At 40.0% G+C, this 21595-nt stretch overlaps 1 protein-coding gene across 7 annotated transcripts in view; it reads right to left on the reverse strand.

Annotated features, from left to right (window-relative positions):
- LOC140197936 (myc box-dependent-interacting protein 1-like) overlaps positions 1 to 21595 on the reverse strand; it is a 177398-nt gene that overhangs the window by 115035 nt on the left and 40768 nt on the right. The gene's annotated exons all lie outside the window — the stretch shown is intronic.

Raw genomic sequence — 21595 nt, forward strand, 5'->3', positions numbered from 1 at the left:
AGATCCCAAAAACATTTAATACCCAACCTGTACCATTCATTAAAAACTAAATCAGTCATGGAGGGTTAAAAAAAATAGAATAAATGGGACTAGAAAGGGAAAATCTCAATAAACCAAAATGTTTTCTAAATTGTATCCAGATCCTCAGAGTATGTTTAACTATTAAATTATCAGTTAGTTTACTTACAAATAAAGGAAGTGAGGAGCCAAGAAGAGAAATAATAGAAAATTTATTAACAGAATTAGCTTCTAAAGAAACCCACACCAGACAGTCTACACGATTAATATAATATATCCAAAATATAAGATATCATCTATTAACTGCCCAGTAATAAAAGCTAAAATTAGGTAAGGCTAAACCTCCAGACTTTTTAGGTTTTTGAAGATGAACTTTATTTAAACGAGCACATTAATTTTTCCATATATAGGTCAATAAAATAGAATCAAGAAAGGATTTAGGAATAGAAACAGGTAAAGCCTGAAAAAGATAAATACATTTAGGTAGAATATTCATTTTAATAGAATTAATTCATCCAATCAACGATATTGAAAGAGGTGACCAATTTAATAATATCTTTTTTTTACATGGTTCAATAAAATAAGAAAGTTTTCTTTAAACAGGTATTTGTAATTCTTAGTGATTGTTACACCCAAATAAGTAAATTGATCCCTTACAATTTTAAGAGAAAGATTAGTATTAATTGGTACCAAATTATTTAAAGGAAATAATTGACTCTTACATAGGTTCAATTTATATTCTGAAAACTGGCTAAAACGCGAGAGTAAAGAAACAAGGTAACAAAGTCTCAACATTAGAGATAAAAAGCAATACATCATCAGCATAAAGCAAGATTTTGTGGGTGATACCTCTCCTTAAAATACCACAGATATCATTAGGTTCTCAAAAAGCAATAGCTAGGGGTTCTAAAGCCAAATCAAAAAGCAAAGGATTCAACAGACAGCCTTGTCTAGTTCCACGGTGAAGTTTAAATGGTTTGGAATTTTGAAAATTAGTAAGAACTCAAGCAGGAGATAAATAAAGTAATTTAATCCATTGAATAAAATCTGGTCCAAAATTAAATTTTTCTAAGGTTTTAAATAAATAATTCCATTCAACCCGATCAAAGGTCTTCTCAGCATCTAAGGATATCTCCTGAGAAGGAGAGTAAATAACATTTAATACATGGCGTATATTAAAATGGGAATGTCGGCTTTTAATAAATCCAGCCTGATCATCAAAAATAATAGAAGGTAAAATATTTTCAATCCTACAAGCCAGAACTTTAGCAAGAACTTTAGTATCTACATTAAGTAATGAAATTGGCCTATATGAAGAGCATTCAGTTGGATCCTTGTTCTTTTTTAGGATAAGCGAAATAGAAGCTCATTAAAAGATTGAGGCAAACTACCCAATTTGAAAGAATCCAAAAAGACTAAGTGTAATTGCGGTATAATTAAAGAAAAAGCCTTATAAAATTCTCCAGAAAATCCATCTGGACCTGGAGCCTTCCCTGAGTATAATGAATGCATAGCCTCGGCAATTTCCTCATAAGAAATGGGTTGATCCATCTGTTTGCAATTACCTGCAGAAAGTACAGGGATATTTAATTGATCTAAAAAATTGTTCATTACAGTATTATCTTTAGGGGAGTTAGAACTATAAAGTTTAGATAGAATTCTCTAAAAGTATCATTTATTTCAGAGTAATCATTTGTCCTATCACCATTAGTTTTGCAGATTTCTTTAACTTGTCATTCAACTACAGAGGTTTTTAATTGGTTGGCCAATACTTTGCCTGATTTATTTCCGTGAATGTAAAATTGAGTTTTATCTTTAAGTTGTTGAGTTTTAATTGGCTATGTTAACAGAAGATCATATCTAGTTTTAACTTCAACACATCTTTTATATAAAACAGGATCTGGAGATATAGCATATTTTTGATTTAATTGTTTTAATTGATTGGCTAATTCAATTCTTTCTTTATTAGCTTTATTCTTAACACTCCCAGTATAAGAAATAACTTGTCCTCTAATATAAGCCTCCAAAGTATCCCATACAATAAGATTAGAAGTCTCTTCCTTTTCATTCTCTTCAAAAAACAAAATAATATGCTTCTCTAGAAATTTTCACAATTTCTTATCAGATAACAAAGTTGTATTAAAACGCCAGAATCTGTTGGTTTGAAGACGACCAGGGAGTGTTAAAGATAAAAATATAGCAGCATGGTCTGAAACAGCTATCTCTTTATATTCACAAGAATGAACTGATCAGATCATTTGACTATCGATAAGGAGATAATCAATCCTGGAATATGTGTGATGAACATGGGAAAAAAATGAATATTCTCTAAGGGATGTAAGAAACACCAAACATCAACTATACCACACTTCAATAAAAAAGATTGAATAAATAAAGCTGATTTATTAAGAGTCGCTGGTTTAGAAGATGATCTGTCTAAAATTGGGTCTAGCCAACAGCTAAAATCTCCTTCCATCACCAAAGAATAAAGATTCAGATCTGGTAAAAACGACAAAAAGTGTTCAAAGAATCCTGGGTCATCTACATTTGGGCATACACATTGGCAAATACTATTAACTTATTATCTAGTTTTCCTGAGACTATAAACAAAACATCCATCAGTATCAGACATTACTTTATGTTGGACAAAGGAAAGTGTATTATCTATAAGTATCAAAACTCCTCTAGATTTGGCCTGAAAAGAAGAGTGAAAACAAAGTCCATTCCAACGGCTAAAAAATCGTAGATTATCACATTTGTGTATGTGAGTTTTTTGTAATGATAGAGACCTTGAATTTCTTAATACAAGCAAAAATCTTATTATGTTTAACAGGGTTATTTAACCTTTTCATGTTAAAACTGAGTAAGTTAATAGTTTGGTCCATTTTTAATATTATTTAAAGGAAGGGTTAAAATGTAAGTTAAAAACCAAGCCATAGACCTTGAGAAATGGTAACCAAGCAACAAGTTGGCTAAAAATTCAAAAACAGCTTCCAGGGAAAAAACCATAACCCCGCCCACCTCCCAAAGAAAGAAAACTGACCAATAGAAAGTCAGCATCTACAAACTACTGACAACCCCCAAAAAACCTGGTGGTGATCGCTCCAATTAGTTTCAAGGTTATTTATATTCCAACCTAGACTAAACAATACCCAAACAAGAGATTCAGCTCTCGAATATAAAAAAAATACAGTATTAAAAACTACGAAGGGAAATTAGTTACAAAGGTTTACCAAAAGTAAAAGATACAATTATTCATACAGATAGACATCGAACATTTATCTTATATCTTCATGGAAAAACAGACTAAGCAATTAGCTTTCAAATTTTAAAAATCTTTGTGCTTCAACATTCAAACAAAACCATTGGAAGGATCTATCTTTAATGAGATTCTCAGTCAAACTGGGTAGCCAAAGGACAGGTTAAAACCTTTGTTTAATAAAAAATCTAACAGAGCTTGTTTAAACTTAGCACACTCCTGCATAATCTCAAGTGAATAACCTTCAAGAATCTTAATATTCCACCCTATAACCAGACATGCCCCTTTGACGGGATTTGCAAATTAAAAGTTTCTCATTTAATCCTGTGCCTTCATGTAAGGAGAAACTAAACAGTTAGCCTTCGGATTTAACCTTCGGATCTTAAAAACTTTTGTGCTTCAATAGTCGAGCGAAACCATTCGAAAGAACCGTTTTTAGGTGTGATTCTGAGTCGGGCTGGGTAGCGAAGGGAAGGCTTGAAACCCATATTAAAAAGCTCAAACATAACTTCTTTGAATTTAACATGTTCCTGCATAACGTCAGGCAAATAATCTTCAACAATTCTAATCTTGCAACTATTATAGCCAATCCTGCCTCTTCGACGAGATTTGCGAATAAAGAGTTCCTTTGTTTTAAGTTCATGAAAGCAGATTATTACTGATCTTGGTTTCTGAGCGTTAGGAGATCTAAATGCAGGAGATCTGTGAACTTGATCGATCATAGGCACAGACGTCAAAATCTCTGGAAATAATTCTTGCAAAAAGTTTGCAAAAAACTCCATAGGATGGTTACCTTCGATTAATTCTTCAAGACCCAGAACCCGTAGGTTGTTCCTTCTACTTCTATTTTCTAGGTCGATAATCTTCAATTGCTTTTCACAAAGCTTCTGCAATTCATCCACTTCCGTTTCCAGAGCCAACAAATTTTCCTCATTATTTTTAATACGTTTATCGCGTTCATTAAGAGTGTGTTGAATAGAGTCCAATTTACCATCTATTTGTTTAAATTCAGTGCTGAATTGTTGAAACTTCTCAGAGGCTTCTCGTGTATGACTTTGCAGCAATTCCATAATAGAATCCAAACAGGCAGGAAGATCATCCTTTTTAGTACCTCTGGCACTCCTTCCAGCCATAATGAAAGAACATCACACTTTAAAAAAAGAAGCTTCAAGACAGGTTGGAAATAGTAAGATAATTAAAGTTGGAGCAATGGCAGATTGCTGTTACTCCATCGGCCACCACCAGGAAATCTCTGGATGCAGTTGTCGAGTGACATTTGTACTTTAGATTACAGTCCTTCCCCACAAAGCTTTGCAAAAACATGCAGTGCACCTCTTAACACATTCCAACAGCTTGCAATCTCAGCCTGAAACGTCAACTGTACCCTTTTCCACAGATGCTGCCTGGTCTGCTGAGTTCCTCCAGCATTTTGTGTGCATCGCTTTCAATATTGGTCTGTAGCATTTACAGGCAGCTCATTGCTGAGGACAAGCTTTGTCACCTCCCTCTGGTTGCCCCCTTCTTTTCCATGGTCCACTGCCCTCCATTAGATTCCATCTTCAGCCCTTTACTTCTTTCACCTATTCCCTCCTATTTTCTTCCTTCACATCCCATTTCCCATCCACTCATCTTCCCCATCACCCGCCAGCTTGTACTGCTACCCCTCCCGCTACCTTATTCTGGCTTCTACTCATTCCTTGCCAGTCCTAATGAAGGGCCTCAGTCCAAAATGTTGACTGCTTATTTTGCTCCTGACTTGGAGTTCCTCTAGCCAGGAGGTTTGCAGATGCTACTCGGGAGGGTAAATAGTTTTGCATGGGGGCTGGAAACTGGAGCACCAAGGCAGGAAATGAAAGATCAGACAGAAAGGAAAATGTCAGGGAAAGTATTGAAAGGCAAAATCCAAAATAACAGGTATGGTGGATTGGATAGTTTGAAGCAGGTGTAAATTATTGCCAGGAGTATTGTGGGTAAAGGTGATAAACTTACAGCATGGGTCTGAACATGAAACTACAATGTTGTGGCCATTACAGAAACTTGGCTGAGGGGGGCAGGAATGGGTGACTAACATACCAGGTTTTTAAAAGTTTTAGAAAAGACAGAAAAGGAGGTTAAAAAAGGTGGGGGGGGGGGCTAGTTGCCCTAACCAGGACAATATCACAGCTGCACTCTGAGGAGACATAATGGAGGGTTCAGATACTGAGTCCATTTGGATAGAACCCGGGAAGAGGAAGGATGCAACCACACTGGTTCTGCCCTACAGATCCCCCAATAGCCACTGCTGAAGAACAGATATGTAAACACATCAAGGAAATGTGCAAAAATAATAGTGTTGTTGTGCATGGGGGAATCTCAACTTCCTTTATACTTTGTCACCAAACAATTGGTACTAGAACGTGCAATCATCACAGCGATATTTGATTCTGCGCTTCACACTCCCTGGATTACAAATATTAAATATTAAAGATATTAAAAATAGTTAAAATTAGTAAATATTAAAATTTTAAATTATAAATCATAAATAGAAAATAGAAAAATGGGACAATATAAACTGGGACCTTCTTAGCACAAGGGGTTTAGATGGATCTGAGTTTGTTAAGAGGATCCAGGAGGGTTTATTAAAACAATGTTTAGATGATCCAACAAGAGGAGGGGCCATACTGGGCCTTTTGTTGGGTAATGAGACTAGCTAGATATCTGACATTTCAGTGGTGAACAGTTGGTGAATAGTGACAACTCCTTAACTTTCAGGATAACTATAGACAAGGATAGGTATGGTTCTTGCAGGAGTTATTTGGAGCAAATTACAATGGCATTAGGCAGGAACTAAGAGGAGTTGGTTAGAAACATCTTTTTTCTGGCAAGTCCACATCAGATGTGTGCAGGGTATTTAAAGACCAATTGCACAGTGCACAGGAAAGACATGTTCCTGTTAGGAAGGACAGGGATGGAAAGATAAGAGAGCCTTGGATGTCCAGAGAGGTGATAAATTTGGTTAAGAAAAAGGAAAAGTATGTAAAGCTTTGGAAGTCAGGATCAAACAAGTACAAAGAAGCAAGAAAACCAAAGGAAGTTAGGAAAGCCAGGAGGACCCATGAAAAGTTCTTGGCATGTAAGATTAAGATGAATCTCAAGGCATTCTATATACATATCAAGAGCAAGAGGATAGAACCACTCAAGGATAAAGGGAACAACTGCTTGGATGCAGAGAATGTGAGTGAGGTACTCAAGTACTTTGCTTCAGTATTTACCAAGGAAAAGGACATGGAGGACTAGGAATTCAGTGTTGGATCTGTACATACATTAGGGCTTTTTAGATTATGAAGACACGTAGTCCTCTTTTATTGTCATTTAGTAATGCATGCGTTAAGAAATGATATATTATTTCTCCAGTGTGATATCACAAAACACAGGACAAACCAAGACTAAAAAAACTGACAAAACCACATAATTATCACATATAGTTACAAACAGTGTAACAATACCATAACTTGACGAAGAAGTCTGTGAGCACAGTAAAGTTCAAAGTTTCTCAAATATCCCCATCTCACACAGACAGGAGAAATAAGAACTTTCCCTGCCATGCCGACCACAATCCGACTCTGAGTCATCCGAAAAATTCGAGCTCTGATCAGCTCTCCGGCACCGAGTACTGAGCGCTATCTCTGTCTGAGTGATTCGACCTCTTTCTCGGTTGCCAAAAGCAGGCAAGGCCAGGGATTTTGAGGCCTACCCTCCGAAAGATTCCCAACCGCGCAGTAACGACAGCAGCGGACGAGCGTTTCAGAAATTTCTCCAGATGTTCCTCTGTGCTTTCACGTCCATTCTCCATCAAATCAGAATTACCCACGGCCCCTATTTAACAGATATGACATCATTTTTCACCGGACAGCTGTGCACGGTCAAGGAGGGCATCCAAATGAGTACTAAGGTGGTTAAGTTCCCAGGGCCTGATGCCATTTATCTCAGGTTAGAGGGAGGCAAGAGACAAGATTTCAAGGGCCTTGACTAGAATCTTCATGTCCTCTTTACGCACAGGCCCAAAGGCCTGACAAGTGGCTAATGCTGTACCTCTATTAAAGGGAACACGGGAAAATCCTGGGAACTATAGATCAAGTCTCACACATTGAAGGGAAACTGCTGGAGAAAATTCTTAGCGATAGGATATATGAGCATTTGGAAACCCATGGCCTAATTAGGGAGAGGCAGCATGGCTTTGCACAAGGAGGTTATGCCTTACCAACTTGATTGAGTTTTTTTGACAAGGCGATGAGAGAAATTGATGAAGGTAGAGCAGTGGATTTTAGTAAGGTGTTTGACAAAGTCCCTCATGGGAAGCTCATCCAGAAGATTAGGAGCAGGAGGTCCACGGGGAATTGGCTATTTGGATTCAGAACTGGCTTGCACATAGAATACAGGGGGTAGTGGCTGAAGGGACTTGTTCAAGACTGTAACTAATGGTGTTCCGCAGGGATCTGTGCTGAAGGGATTTATTTGAGCTGGAGGTCGGTAATTAGCGGTGTTCCGTAGGAATCTACGCTGCGACCTCTGTTTGTGATTTATATAAATGACTTGGTCGAAAATGTAGGTGGGTGGGTTAAGTAAATTTACAGATGATACCAAGATTGGTGGAGTTGTGGATAGTGTAGGAGACTGGCAAAGAATACAGCAGAATACAGATCAATTGCCGATATGGGCTGAAAAATGGCAGATGGAGTTTAACCCAGATAAATGTGAGATTTTGTACCTTGGTAGGGCAAATGTAAGGAGACAGTACACTTATAGGCAAGACCCTTTAGTATTGCTGAGCAGGGAGATCTTGGAGTCCAAGTTCATAGCTCCTTGAAAGTGGATACACAGGTCCGTAAGGTGGTTAAGGTGGTTTATGAAATGCTTGCTTTTCTTAGTTGATTTATTGAGTTCAAAAGTCAAGAGGTTATACTGCACCTTTACAAAAATTTGGTTAGGCTACACCTGGAGCATTGCATACAGTTCTGATCCTCCCACTATAGGAAGAATGTCGAGGCTTTGGAGAGAAGAAGAGGTTTACCAGGATGCTCCCTGGTTTGGAAGGCATGTGCTATCATAAGAGGCTGGACAAACTTGGGTGATTTCTCTGGAGCAGCAGAAGTTGAGGGGAGATCTGATAGAGGTTTTTAAGATTATGAGAGGCATAGAGAAGTGGAAAAGGAGTCTCTTTTTCCCCCTCCAGAGTAGAAACAGCTAATACCAGAGAGTATGCATTGAAGGTAAGAGGTTCAAACAAATGTGACGGCTAAGTTTTTTTTTTACTTAGTGGTGGACGCCTGGAAAGCACTGTCTGGTGTGGTGGTAGAAAACATTAGAGGATTTTAAAAGACATTTAAATAGGTTCATGAATACAAGGAAAATGAAGGCATATGGACTTTGTAGGTAGGAGGGATTAGTTTTTGGGGGGTTTTGATTTACTTTTAGCTGGTTCAGCACAACATTGTAGGCCAAAGGTCCTGTTCCAATGCTCTACTGTTCTAAAATACTATTCTCTCCATTTCTCCCAAGTTTTTCCACACCAGTGCCTTTTCCTTAACTATGGCTTCCATGCTCAAGAGTTCTTTCCATTTCCTGCAATTCAGCTTTGCTCCTCTGGAAAGGATAGGATTCTCCCTCATCCTCACCTTCCTTATTCAGCAGATCCATAGCTTTCCACCCTCAATGATTTTACCATCTGACAACATATCCCTTCTGTGAGTAACTTCCTTTAACTTCAGGCATCCCACTTACATCAAGACTGACCAGTTCTAATGCAAGCTTAGACAAATCAAACCTGCTTCTCGCCACAAGTGCTGCCTAATTTGTTGGGCATTTCCAGCATTATTTGACCTCGTTTCCTGCAATGACCGTTCTGTCCTTCAATTCCACCACCTTCTTTCATGGGACAGGTGTGATGGGCAAATGGGCATCTGTACATGGCAAGTGGCACATGCAGCACAAATAATGCAGTGCATGAGAACAATCTGCAAGAATCAGATCAATCCTGCTGATTTTTCTTTCAATGGCAACCTGGCTAGAGGAGCAACAAGCCAGCTCCTGCCATTATCAGTGTACCATGGCTACAGTTTCACTGAATAACACCAAATGCTGGAGGAACCAAGCAGCTCAAACAACATCTATGGAGAGGAATAAATAGTTAACATTTTAGGCTAAGACTCTTCATTAGGACTGAGATTCTGCAAATATCCCCCATCTGCAGAATCTTGAATTTGAGCTTCTCTGAATAATGCACATTTACTGAGGTTTCTTTAAAACTCATGATTATTACTGTTGAGAATGAAAAGCAGATGGAACACCAGCATACGGAGTCAGTTGTAAAGCACTGAATAGACCCTTTGGCTCACCATTTGACCTTTATTAATCTGTACTTGTACCAATTACTCGCGCTGTCTATTGCTCCCCCTCTATGCCTTGGAGCTCAAGTAGTAATTACATTCCGTTACTTTCTCTAGGAACAAGTTCCAGATATTGTCCACCAAGAATTGTTTTCCTCTAAAACATCTTCCCACTTTAAAACATGCCCTCTTGTTTTTGATAGGCTTACCATGGGGCAAAAAGATTCATCCTATCTATACGTCAATTTTATACACTTCAGGTCATCTCTCAGCTTCCTTCACTCCAAAGAAACCAACCCATCTTATCCAAGCTGTCCCTAGAACTAGTCCTCCAATCCCCAAGCACACAACTCCTTTGTGATGACTAGAACTGCACAATACTCCGAAAGCAGCAGCAGTCTTGCAAAAAAATCTCAACCTTTAGATGTTATGCCTCAATCCATGAAAGCAAACATGCTATTCCCATCTACTCATGTTGTCACATTCAGTGAATTAAACTTAAATGCCTACCCAGACACGTTTATTAACATTCAGCACCTGACCATTGTGTTATTCCAGGAAGAACATGACAATTCCAGATCACTGATGGTCAGGATCAGTGGAACCATAGGCAGCAGCTCTTCTATTTGTGCCACCCAGTTATCTAGTGTTTATCCATTTTAGTAAAGACAGTTTGAAATATTGTTTTTTAATTATTTTTACAAGGAACAGGCCCTTCTGGCCGAACATTTGTTGAATACTAACTTAATCACTTATTATTCAGCTGTACTTTGAATGCAGCTCACCTTATGCAAGGTATGTAGCGAAAAGGGATGTGTGCAGCACCCTACAAACCACTGCAGATACTTCACTAAATGCTGCATCACCACATCCTATTTCATGTGCATGCCTGGTGTCCAATATGCTCAGCTTGCATGGAGTTTTCTATAAGTTAATTTCAGTTTTCTACTCAATGTCCACAAATTTTACAGTTTAATTCAAATCATTTCTATTGGCGTTTACAGACACCCCAAAATCATGTGTACAGCACAGGAGGCTTACATTCAGAAAGTATGTCAAATCAGCAGAGCAACCCAGCACTTCACTACCTTTGCACCATAGTTCTAAAAATGAATTAGCTCTATCCCTTTGGTCGGATATACTAAACCCGAACCATTTACTGTATAACAGTTTCTGCTAACCATGTGATTTTATACCCTTCGTTTGTTGACCCTTCAACTGAGTTTCTCCTTGTGCTCTAGATGCTCTGATTTTGAACATCTCCAAACATCTCAGCTTCCGATTCAGTTTCTCCAACCCACAAAATCTTAACTGTTGCCACTTCTCTGGATCCATTCCAGAGAATCTTTCCACATGTGGGGGCAAAATATGGAGATGGTTGTGTATGAACACGTTGCCTATCCACAGCTGCAGCTTCATGAATCTTTAGACTTTGCTCATCAAATTGAAGAATTTGCATCACTGTAAAAAAAAAAGCATCCTCAAATCAAACCTTCTCAAAATCTATTCTTCCCCCCGCCCCAACCGAAATTTAACCTGCAGGAAAATTTCTGGTGATTCCAAACTGGGGTGTTGGAAGCTGTCTGAGTTCGAGTAGATGAGAGGGATGGAAAAGAGGCGCAATTTGTAGTTTTGTTATTACTGCTTGTGTTATTCTACTTATTGTGGACATTCTATGTTGACGCCAGAATGTATGCAGACACTGGCAGGCTACTCTCATCACATCCTTGGGTTGAGTTGATTGTTATATCTCACTAAATGTTTCAACGTGCGAGATAAATAAATCTGAATTCAGATGGCTAGTATGAATACACAAGAGTCCAGGACTGCTTCGTCTCCCCAGAAAAACTCCATACGGAATTTGATCATTATTTGTAACATCAGGAAAATGGGCGATGTTGCTGTTGTTGAGTGCTGTCAAGTCGCTGTTGACTCATGATGGACCCATAGGGTTTTCGTTTGAAAATATGGAAGTAGTTTGCTAGGCCTCTCTTCTTGCTGCTGTCCAGGTTGGGATTCAAACCTGGTCGGATACGAACTCATGACTGTTTGCCTCAAAGTCTCGTGCTGTCACTACACCACTACACCACCAGATGACCCAACCGGCTGGGTTAATCAGACCTAAACAATTCAAATGCCCAGGAGATCTGGACAAGGACAATAAAGTAATTTATCATAAATTACAAAGCACAAATAAACCACACTAAATATTTTGTAGTAAGTTACAAAGCTTTCAGAGTTCATGATTCTTAGTCACCACTTGATTGTCGCTGTTGTCAGGGGAAATTCCAACTTCCGACTCACTTGTGAAACCACCCTGGGACCGAGGTACCGATCATGATTCCCTAGCCCAAAGAACCATGCAAGGTACCCCAATAAGCACAAGTTGCACAAGCGTAGAGAGACACAAACTTCCATCATTTTGTACTCATGCATTTAACTCAGCCTGGTTTCTTTAATTCAAAGAACTCGTGTTCAGCAGAACCTTATAAATCAATTAGACACTTTAATGGTCACTCCTTAAGCACCAGTATTTTGGCCTCAATATTCCTTGAGTTACAAAAGAACATTAACATTACATACAAGATGAGCCTGAATCTAAAAATGAATTCATCAAGCCAATTTGACAGACACCAAAAGAATCTGTCAATCTAGCTCTCAAAGTGACCAACAGACATCCTCGCGTTAATGGTGCCCGAGTCCAAGAAAGAAAGCAGCTACTATCAGCAAATACCTTACGTGAACAAACCTACAGTTTATCTTGTACAGACACACTACATTCTACAAGCTCACAAAATTGTCATTTTGACCTGTTCAAACATTATCCAATATTTTACAAAATTTAATACCAAACAACCAGTTTTTAAATAGATAACTCTAAACGCCCTCAAGAAGCAGTGGAAGGAAGCCATCTTCCTGAATTACTACATTTATCTCAAAAAGTGCATTCAATGTTCTAGCACTTCTAGGATTCAGATTGACTGATAAAATAATGCCGTTTCCAAGAGAGGATTATGCACTGTTTTAACAGAAAGCTGTATAACTTACTAATATTTTTTTTCACAAAAAGCATAGAGTAATGGTTTGATGATACTAGGCGACTTTGTAAATAGGCTGCAAGGCCAGCATAGTGTACCAGTGATGGAAAATGTCCAGGATGATGCTGGTAGATGTGATGCCCATGAAGCAGGTCTCTGTTTCAGAAGATGAAACAAACTCATCCAAGCAAATGGCAACAAATGACACATTTCACTGTTTCGATGCGATGTACGATGAGGCATTATGATACTGTACATATGATAAATTAATCTGATTTCATTACATAAACTAGCAGAATTCCTACCTAAAGACAAAATCTGCAGCTGCAGGTAATCCAACCAACACACAAAATGCTGGAGGAACTCAGCAGGCCAGGCAGCCATCTATGGAAAACAGTACAGTTGACGTTTCGGATCAGGACTTGGAAAAAAGTCAAGTAGAGCAAGATGGGAGAGGAGGGGAGGGGAGGGAATAGAACAAGATGGTAGGTGATATGTGAAAACAGGAGAGGGGGAGAGGTGAAATAAAGAGCTGGGAAGCTAATAGGTGAAAAAGATAAAGGGCTGGAGAAGAGGGATTCTGATAGAAGGTAGCAGACCAACGATGAAAGGAAGGAGGAGGAGCATAGAGGGAGGTGATGGGCAGGTAAGGAGATATGGTGAGACAGGGAAAAGGAGGGGTGGGCAAGTGGAATTACCAGAAGTTTGAGAAATTGATGTTCATGCCATCAGGTTGAGGCTACTCAGACAGAATACAAGGTGTTGCTCCAAAATGAATGCGACCTTATTGCAGCAATAGAGGTTGTAGACTGGTATGACAGAATGGGAAGTAGAAGTGAAATGGGTAGCCACTGGGAGATCCCACTTTTTCTGGCCGACGAAGCACAGATGCTTGAAGCAATCTCCCAATCTACATCAAGCGCACTGAGAGGCCACACCGAGAGCACCGGATACAGTAGATGACCTGAACAGACTCTCAGGTGAAGTGTCCTGGGGCCCTGAATGGTAGTGAGGGAGAAGGTGTAGAGGCAGGTGCAACTCTTATCCTTCCAAGCGAAACAAGTACCAGGAGGGAGGTCAGCAGGGAGGGATGAATGGACAAGGGAATCACTTAGGGAGTGATTCCTACAGAAAGCAGACAGTTGGGCGGTGGGGCAAAGAGGGAAAAATGTGCTTGGTGGTGGGATCTCATTGGAAATGGCTGAAGTTAGAGAATTATGTGCTGGTCCAAAGGCTACTGGAGTAGTAGGTGAGGACAGAGGATCCCTAGCCCTGGTGGGGTGGCAGGAGGATCAGGTGAGGGCAGCATTAACGAAGGAAGGAAAGCCCCTTTCTTTGAAAAGAACATTTCATTAGGTCCGGAATGAAAAGGTCTAATCCTGAGAGCAGATGCAGTAGAGGCAGAGCATTTTTTTTTAAACAAATGACAGGATGGGAAGAGGTATAGTTCAGGTAGCTGTGAGAATCAGTGTGATCTCCAGCCCTTTATCTCACCCATCATCTTTACAGCTCTTTACTTCACCCAACCCAGTTTCACCTACCACCTTGTACTACTTCTTCCACTCCCCCACCTTCTTGGTCTAACTTCATCTTTTTTCCAGTCCTGATGAAGGATCCCAGCCCACACTGTCGACTGTTTACCCTTTTCCATAGATCCTGCCTGCCCTGCAGAACCCCAAACCAACTTTTCCTTGACAATGCATCAAATTATCAAAGTGCATGTCACCATATAAAATCCTGAGATTCATTTTCTTGCAGGCATTCATATTAAGCAAAAATAATAATGAAAGATCATACCCAATAGGATGGACACCACCAATGTGCAAAAAATAAGTGCAAATACAAAAAGAAATAAATGAGCAATAAATATTGAGAACACGAGATAAAAAGTCCTTGGAAGTGAGCCAATAGGTTGTGGGAACAGATCAGTGATGGAGTGAGTGAAGTTATACCCCCTGATGATGGAGGGGGAGACTTGACCCACATGAGGCTCCTGATGGCAGCAGCGAGGGCAGAGTATGGCCTGGATGGTGGGGGTCCTTGATGGATGCAACAGAACTCATGTGCTCAATGGTGGGGAGAACTTTACCCACGATGGACTGTTCTACATCCACTGTTTTTTGTCGGATTTTCTGTCAAGAGCATTCGTGGTTTTCCATACCAGGCTGTGATTCAAAGAGTCAATACACTTCACTAGACATCCATAAAAGTCGGTCACATTTTTAGATGTCATGCCAAATCTTCACAAGCTTCCCAGGAAATAGAGGTGCTGTGATTTCTTCACAATGGAACTTGCATGCTGGGCCCAGGACAGATCCTCTGAAATAACACCGAGGAATTTAAGTTGCTGACCCTTTCCCAGATCAGGACTGGCTCATGGACCTATAGTTTCTTCCTCCTGAAGTACGCAGAGCTGTAATATTTATTTAATATTAATATTAAATAAGAAACATCTTATTTTTCCCAGCAATATCAGACTGTAATCACTTCTGAGGTACATCATTTTTTGCCTCCCAAACAAATGATATCTTATATATATATCAAAAAAAACTGCCTCCAAAACATAACATATAACATAACATAATACATAACATACACAGCAAACTGAACCTTTAGCAGACAGGGCCGATTGTGCCTAATGAAATTAAGGAGTCCCTACACACATCCAAAGCTCAAAATGACTTTAGGTTCAGGGGCTTCATTTGAATGTTCCCTTCCAAGTAGCCCACCATCCCAACTTGAATATATTGAACTTGTTTAATTGCTGGGTCTAAATCATAGAACCTTAAAATGCCGTGGGAGAACCTTCACAAGAGCAATAATGAGGAAGATTAATGAACTATCTAACATGACCTGCTAGGGCAATAATTGCTGCCCTTGCCAGCAATCCCAAGATCACACTTTCCAAGGTGGCGGCTTCCTTAAATCTCGCTCTGGCAGCTGCATTAGATCAAAACAGGAACCTGAACAACAGACAAAAACTATTTTAATCACAGGACAGATGCAAGGAAACTTTAAGTCATGAGTAGGCACAAGAGAGCAGTAGGGTGAAGAGGAGCTGTTTAAAGGCTCTAAGTAAGCAGGTCAATGGCCATTTAAAAATAGTAATGGTGACCACATTAACCATGTACTCTTTTGCAAACAGAGAAGGGGATTTACACACAAGATACGAGAACAGATTTTGCAAGTAACTGCAGATTAGGCTTTCATAATTAAAAGAAGGGGCTGACTTGATAAAGTCAAGGTCATTCAGCTCTTTGTGCCTACTCTACCATTTTTCTAGATTCTAATTTAAATATATTGGTAATGAGCTGTCACAGAATTCCATCATTCTGTAGGCGAAATAATTACTTCTAACCAGAATGGTCCATATAGCCTTGAGACTTAACCCTGGTTGACACTCCAGCCAGGGAAACATTCCCACACCTTCCCTGTAAGCCCATATACCCACAAGTTGAAGAAAATTTTTATTCCACGGAGTCAATTTAGGCTCAACAATTGCTTTCCTTTTCAAAAAGTTCGTTTGAGAGGATACTGGAAATGTTAGTCAGTTGTCCAAAATGTGTTACCATTTGAGGGCAGTTAACTGTTTATAAAATTGTGGATCTGGAGGTACAGATAATGGAGTCATGAGTAGGCACAAGAGATCAGCAAGGCAAAGGGAAAGCATTTCCTTTCATGAACATGAATGACCATTTCTTTTTAAAGCAACAAGTACTTGCATTTAAATTACTCAGCTGACCAAGCATTCAAACTCCTACCTGGGGTTCATCAGTCTAGCCTCTTCATACTGGTCCAACAACACTGTCCTCAAATTTATCAAAGGACATAAGGTCACTACCTTGAGATTCACTTTCTTGCAGGCATTGACAGTAGAGCAAAAATAGAATTACTGAAAAGCTACACACAAGCATTGTTTTTTATTTTGATTCTGTTCTATGAATATTTGTTCTAGGTTGTCACTGCAGTGCTATGCTGTGAATTGCACCTACATGACAGGCCTGCAGCTTAGAGTAAATGCAGATTGTGGCCCACATACCCACAAGTTGAAGAAAATTTTCCACAAGAAATCCTGAAGCTCAAAGCACAAGCTGCTGTGAAAGGCTTTTCCAGTCAAGGTTGCTGTCCCTTCTGATCGTGTTTCTGTTACCCAATGAGCCTATGAAATATACAAGAAAATGACGTGGCACCAGTATCTGCTAAAATATATTGAAGAATGGTTGTGCTATCAAAGCATTTGAACAGGCACTTCAACTTGTAAAGAACTACCTCAATCAAAGCCTTCCTTTTTTTAAAAAACATAATTATGCCCTGATGAAGTGTCTCAGCGGAAAACATCAGTTCATTCCCCTCCGTAGATGTTGCCTGACCTGCTCAGTTCCGCCAGCATTGTGCATCTTGAAACAGTTGCTTCACAAATACTCCTACAAAGTCTCAAACTAATTTATTGCAATGGCAGGATTGAATGAAACCATCACAAACAAACTAGTGTTCAGAATTCTTCCCTTCCTCTGTCTGTACCACTACCAAGTTTTCAAATTGTTCTACCACCTGGAATGCAATTCAAACTGTGACTTTCCACAGAAGTATTGGCAAAGTTGACAGACACCAGACAGGACAGCAGTGTGGTCATCATCGGTGCAGTCAGGGGGACAGACAGGTCATTCTGTGGACAGGAAAAGGCAATGATAAAGTTTAAGGGAATGAGGGATTCTCAGATTCCTGTAAACAATGGGTTGAGTACCGACTATGTCTGTGTATTTTGTGGGTGACTGCAGTGTGTTTGAATAATGTCTCACAGCTGCTTTCTTTGGAGCAAGATAAGGGTTAAAGTTCACCCAGATTCACATAAGATGTCTCTGGGCTTTTCACACCTTTTGATTTTGACAAAAGGCAGTACCTGATGGAAATTAGACAGAACATTCCTTTCTTAATTAAAGCATAAATTTGACGGATGTTCTTATCTTTGTAATTAAGTTGTGGCTCCAACAAACCTTCCTTTAATAAAGGTGGCTGGAGTGTCTATCAAACTGATTGTTCTTGTGTATCAATAGTCCACTGACTTGACTGGAATGCTTATCAAACTGATTGTTCTTTTGTATTGGTGGCTTTATAACTTCTAACAATTCTGACATCGGGCAGTGAACTTGTAGAACCACCAGGGAGATGAGAACGTTTCCCTCCCTGATGTCGGGTCCAAGTTCACTCGCTGGCTGAGCTGGAAGAAATAAACGGGTGAAAAGATAAGGAATGATCTTTTTGTACTGTCGTTATTTGATCCAGCAAATTTATGTTTACAGCAACACGATGGTAGTTTGCCTCCCAGGTGCCAGGGTGTGAGACGTTTCTGGATGCATCCACAACATCCTGATAAGCCAGAAGTTGTGGTACATATTGGTGCCAATAACATAGGAAGAAAAAGGGAGAAAGGATACAGGGAGTTAGGAAGGAAGCTGAGAAGCAGGACTTCAAAAAGGGTAGTGATTTTGGGATTGCTGCCTATGCCACGCAACAGTGAGGATAGGAATTGAAAGAGATGTGTGGCTAAAGGATTGGAGCAGGGGACAGGATTCAGATTTCTGGATTATTGGGACCTCTTCTGGGGCAGGCGTAACCTGTACAAAAGGGATGAGTTGCACTTGGATCTGAGGGGACCAATATTCTTGTAGGCGGGTTTACTAGAGCTGTAGTGAGTGGTTTAAAATAATATGGCAGGGGTTGGGAACCAGTATGACAGAGCTGTGGACAAGCCAGAATGTTCACAAGTAGAATATGGATGCAAGGATGGACAAGCCAACGACTGGGTACAACTGCAGACAGAGCAGCAGTTAAATTGTACCAGAGGCAAAATTTTAAAGGGCGAAGGACGTAGGACTAAAAGTGCTATATTTAAATGTGCGTAGCATTTAGAATAAGGTGGATGAACTTGAAGCACAATTGGAGATTGGTCGGTATAATCTTGTGAGCATCACCAAGTCGTGGCTGAAAGGCAGCCATAGTTGGGAGCTTAACAAAAGGATATACTTTGTATTGAAAGGATACACAGGAAGGCATAGGTGGTGGTGTGGTTCTGTTGGTAGAAGATGGAATTAAATCTTTAGAAAGAGGTGACATAGGATCAGGGAATATTGAATCTTTGTGGGTGGAGTTAAGAAATTGCAAAGGTAAAGAAACCATCATGGGAATCCAATATGGGCCTCCAAATTGTAACCAAGATATGGGGTTCAGATTGCAAAGAGAGGTGGAAAAGGCATGTAATAAGTGTAGTGTAACAATAAGGGACTTAAATATGCAAGAGGATTGGGAAAATCTGGTTGGTGTTGGATCGCAAGAAGGAATTTGTTCAGTGCCTACGAGATGGCTTTTTAGAGCAGCTTGTGCCTGACCCTACTCGGGGACTGCTATTAAAGTGGGTGTTGTGTAATAACACAGATCTTATGAGGGAGCTTAATGTAAAGGAACCCTTAGGAGACCTTGATCATAATATATTGAATTCATAGTGCAATTGGAGAGGGAGAAGCACAAATCATATGTCTCCATATCACAATTGAATAAGGGGAATTACAAAGGCACGAGGAAAGAGCTTGCCCAGGTGAACTGGAGAAGGATACTGGTAGGGATGACAGCAAAACAGAGGGGAATGAAATTTCTGGGAATAGTTCACAAGGTGCAGGACAGAATATCCCAGAACAGAAGTTGTTCTCAAACAGCAAGGGCAGGCAACCGTAGCTGACGAGGGAAGTTAAGGGCTGCATAAAAGCCAAGGAAAGGGCATATAAGCAGCAAAATGTCAATGGGAAGTTGGATGATTGGGAAGCTTTAAAATCCAAAAGGGAAAAGATGAAATACAAGGGCAAGCTAGCCAATAATATAAAGCAGGATACCAAAAGTCTTTTTTCTAGTTACATAAAGAGTAAAAGAGAGGTGAGTTGATATTGAACCACTGGAAAATGATGCTGGTGCGGTAATAATGGGGCACAAAGAAATGGCAAATTAACTTAATAAGTATTTTGCATCTGTGAGTATCAGGGAGAGAAATGAGTGCCATTGCTATTACAAAGGGAAAAACTACTAGGCAAACTACTGGGTCTTAAAGTGGATAAGTCACCTGGACCAGATGGACTACATCCCAGAGTTCTGAAAGAGGTTCCTGAAGAAAGCAGATACATTGGTCATGTCCTTTCAAGAATCACTTGTTTCTGGCATGCTCCCAGACAACTGGAAGATTGCAAATGTCACTCCACTCTTCAAGGGAGGAAGGTAAAAGAAAGGAAATTATAGACCAGTTAGCCTTACCTCAGTGGTTGGGAAAGTGATGAGGTTTTGGGGTACTTGGAGACTAATGATAAAATAAGACAAAGTCAACATGATTTCTGTCAAGGAAAACCTTGCCTGGCAAATCTGTTAGAGTGGCTTGAGGAAGCAACAAGCAGAGTGGACAAAAGGAGGGGTAGTGAATGTCATTTACTTGGATTTTCAGAAGGCACTTGATAAGGCGCCACATGAGGCTGCTTAATAAGTTAAAATTCTATGGCGTTACAGGATTTTATGCCCTGATTCATCAGGAAACGATCAACTTCTGCCTCAAATATATCCAGTCTTGGCCTCCACCACAGTCTGTGGCAGAGCATTCCACAGATTCACTACTCTCTGGCTAGAAAAACAGTCCACGATTGTTCCTTTTACCAAAATGCATTACTATACATTTCCCAAGACTGTATTCCATCTGCCCGTTTTTGCTGATTCTTCCAATTTGTCCAAATCCTGCTGCAATCACTTTGCTTCCTCAGCAATACCTACCCCTCCACCTATCTTTGTATTAGCCGCAAACTTGGCTACAAAGCCATCAGTCCCATTATCTAAATCGTTGACGAACAATGTGAAAAGCAGCAGACCCAAGACTGACCCCTGAGGAACGCCACTAGTCACTGGTATATTCCCACTCACCGCCTCCTGCCTGTCAGCCATTCCTCTATCCATGCCAGTAGCTTTCCTGTAATGCCATAGGATTTTATCTTGTTAAGCAGGTTCACGTGTGGCACCTTATCAAATGCCTTCTGAAAATCCAAGTAAATGACATCCACTGCCTCTCCTTTGTCCACTCTGCTTGTTACTTCCTCCAAGAACACTAACAGATTTGTCAGGCAAGATCTCCCAACACAGAAACCATGCGGACTTTGACTTATCATTAATCTCCAAGTACCCCAAAACCTCATCCTTAATAACTGGCTCCAACACTTTCTCAATCACTGAGGTTAGGCTAACTGGCTTTAATTTCTTTTCTATTGCCTTCCTCCCTTCTTAAAGAGTGGAATGACATTTGCCATCTTCCAGTCTCTGGGACCTTGCCAGAATCAAGTGATTCTTGAAAGATCATGACCAATGTATCCATTATCCCTTCAGCAACCTCTCTCAGGACTCTGGGATGTAGTCCATCTGGCCCAGGTGACTTATCCACCTTAAGAGCTTTCAGCTTGCCTAGCACTTTCTGCTTTGTAATAGCAATGGCACTCACTCCTACTCCCTGACATTCACAGACCTCTGGTACACTGCTAGTGACTTCCACAGAGAAGAGAAATGCAAAGTATCCATTAAGTTCATGACATTTTTTTTGACCCCTATTAGTACCGCACCAGCATCATTTTCCAGTGGTTCAATATCAACTCTCACTCTCTTTTACTCTTTACGTAACTGGAAAAAAACTTCTGGTATCCTGCTTCATATTATTGGCTAGCTTGCCCTCATACTTCATCTTTTTCCTCGCCTTTTATTGAATTTTATAAGCTTCTCATTCATCCAACTTCCCACTCACTTTTGCTACCTTATATGCCCTTTCCGTGGCTTCTATGCAGTCCTTGTCGGCTACGGTTGCCTCCCCTTGCCATTTGAGAACTTCATCCTCTCTGGGACACATC

This window comes from Mobula birostris, chromosome 5 (genome assembly GCF_030028105.1).
Source record: "Mobula birostris isolate sMobBir1 chromosome 5, sMobBir1.hap1, whole genome shotgun sequence".
Lineage (NCBI taxonomy): Eukaryota > Metazoa > Chordata > Chondrichthyes > Myliobatiformes > Myliobatidae > Mobula > Mobula birostris.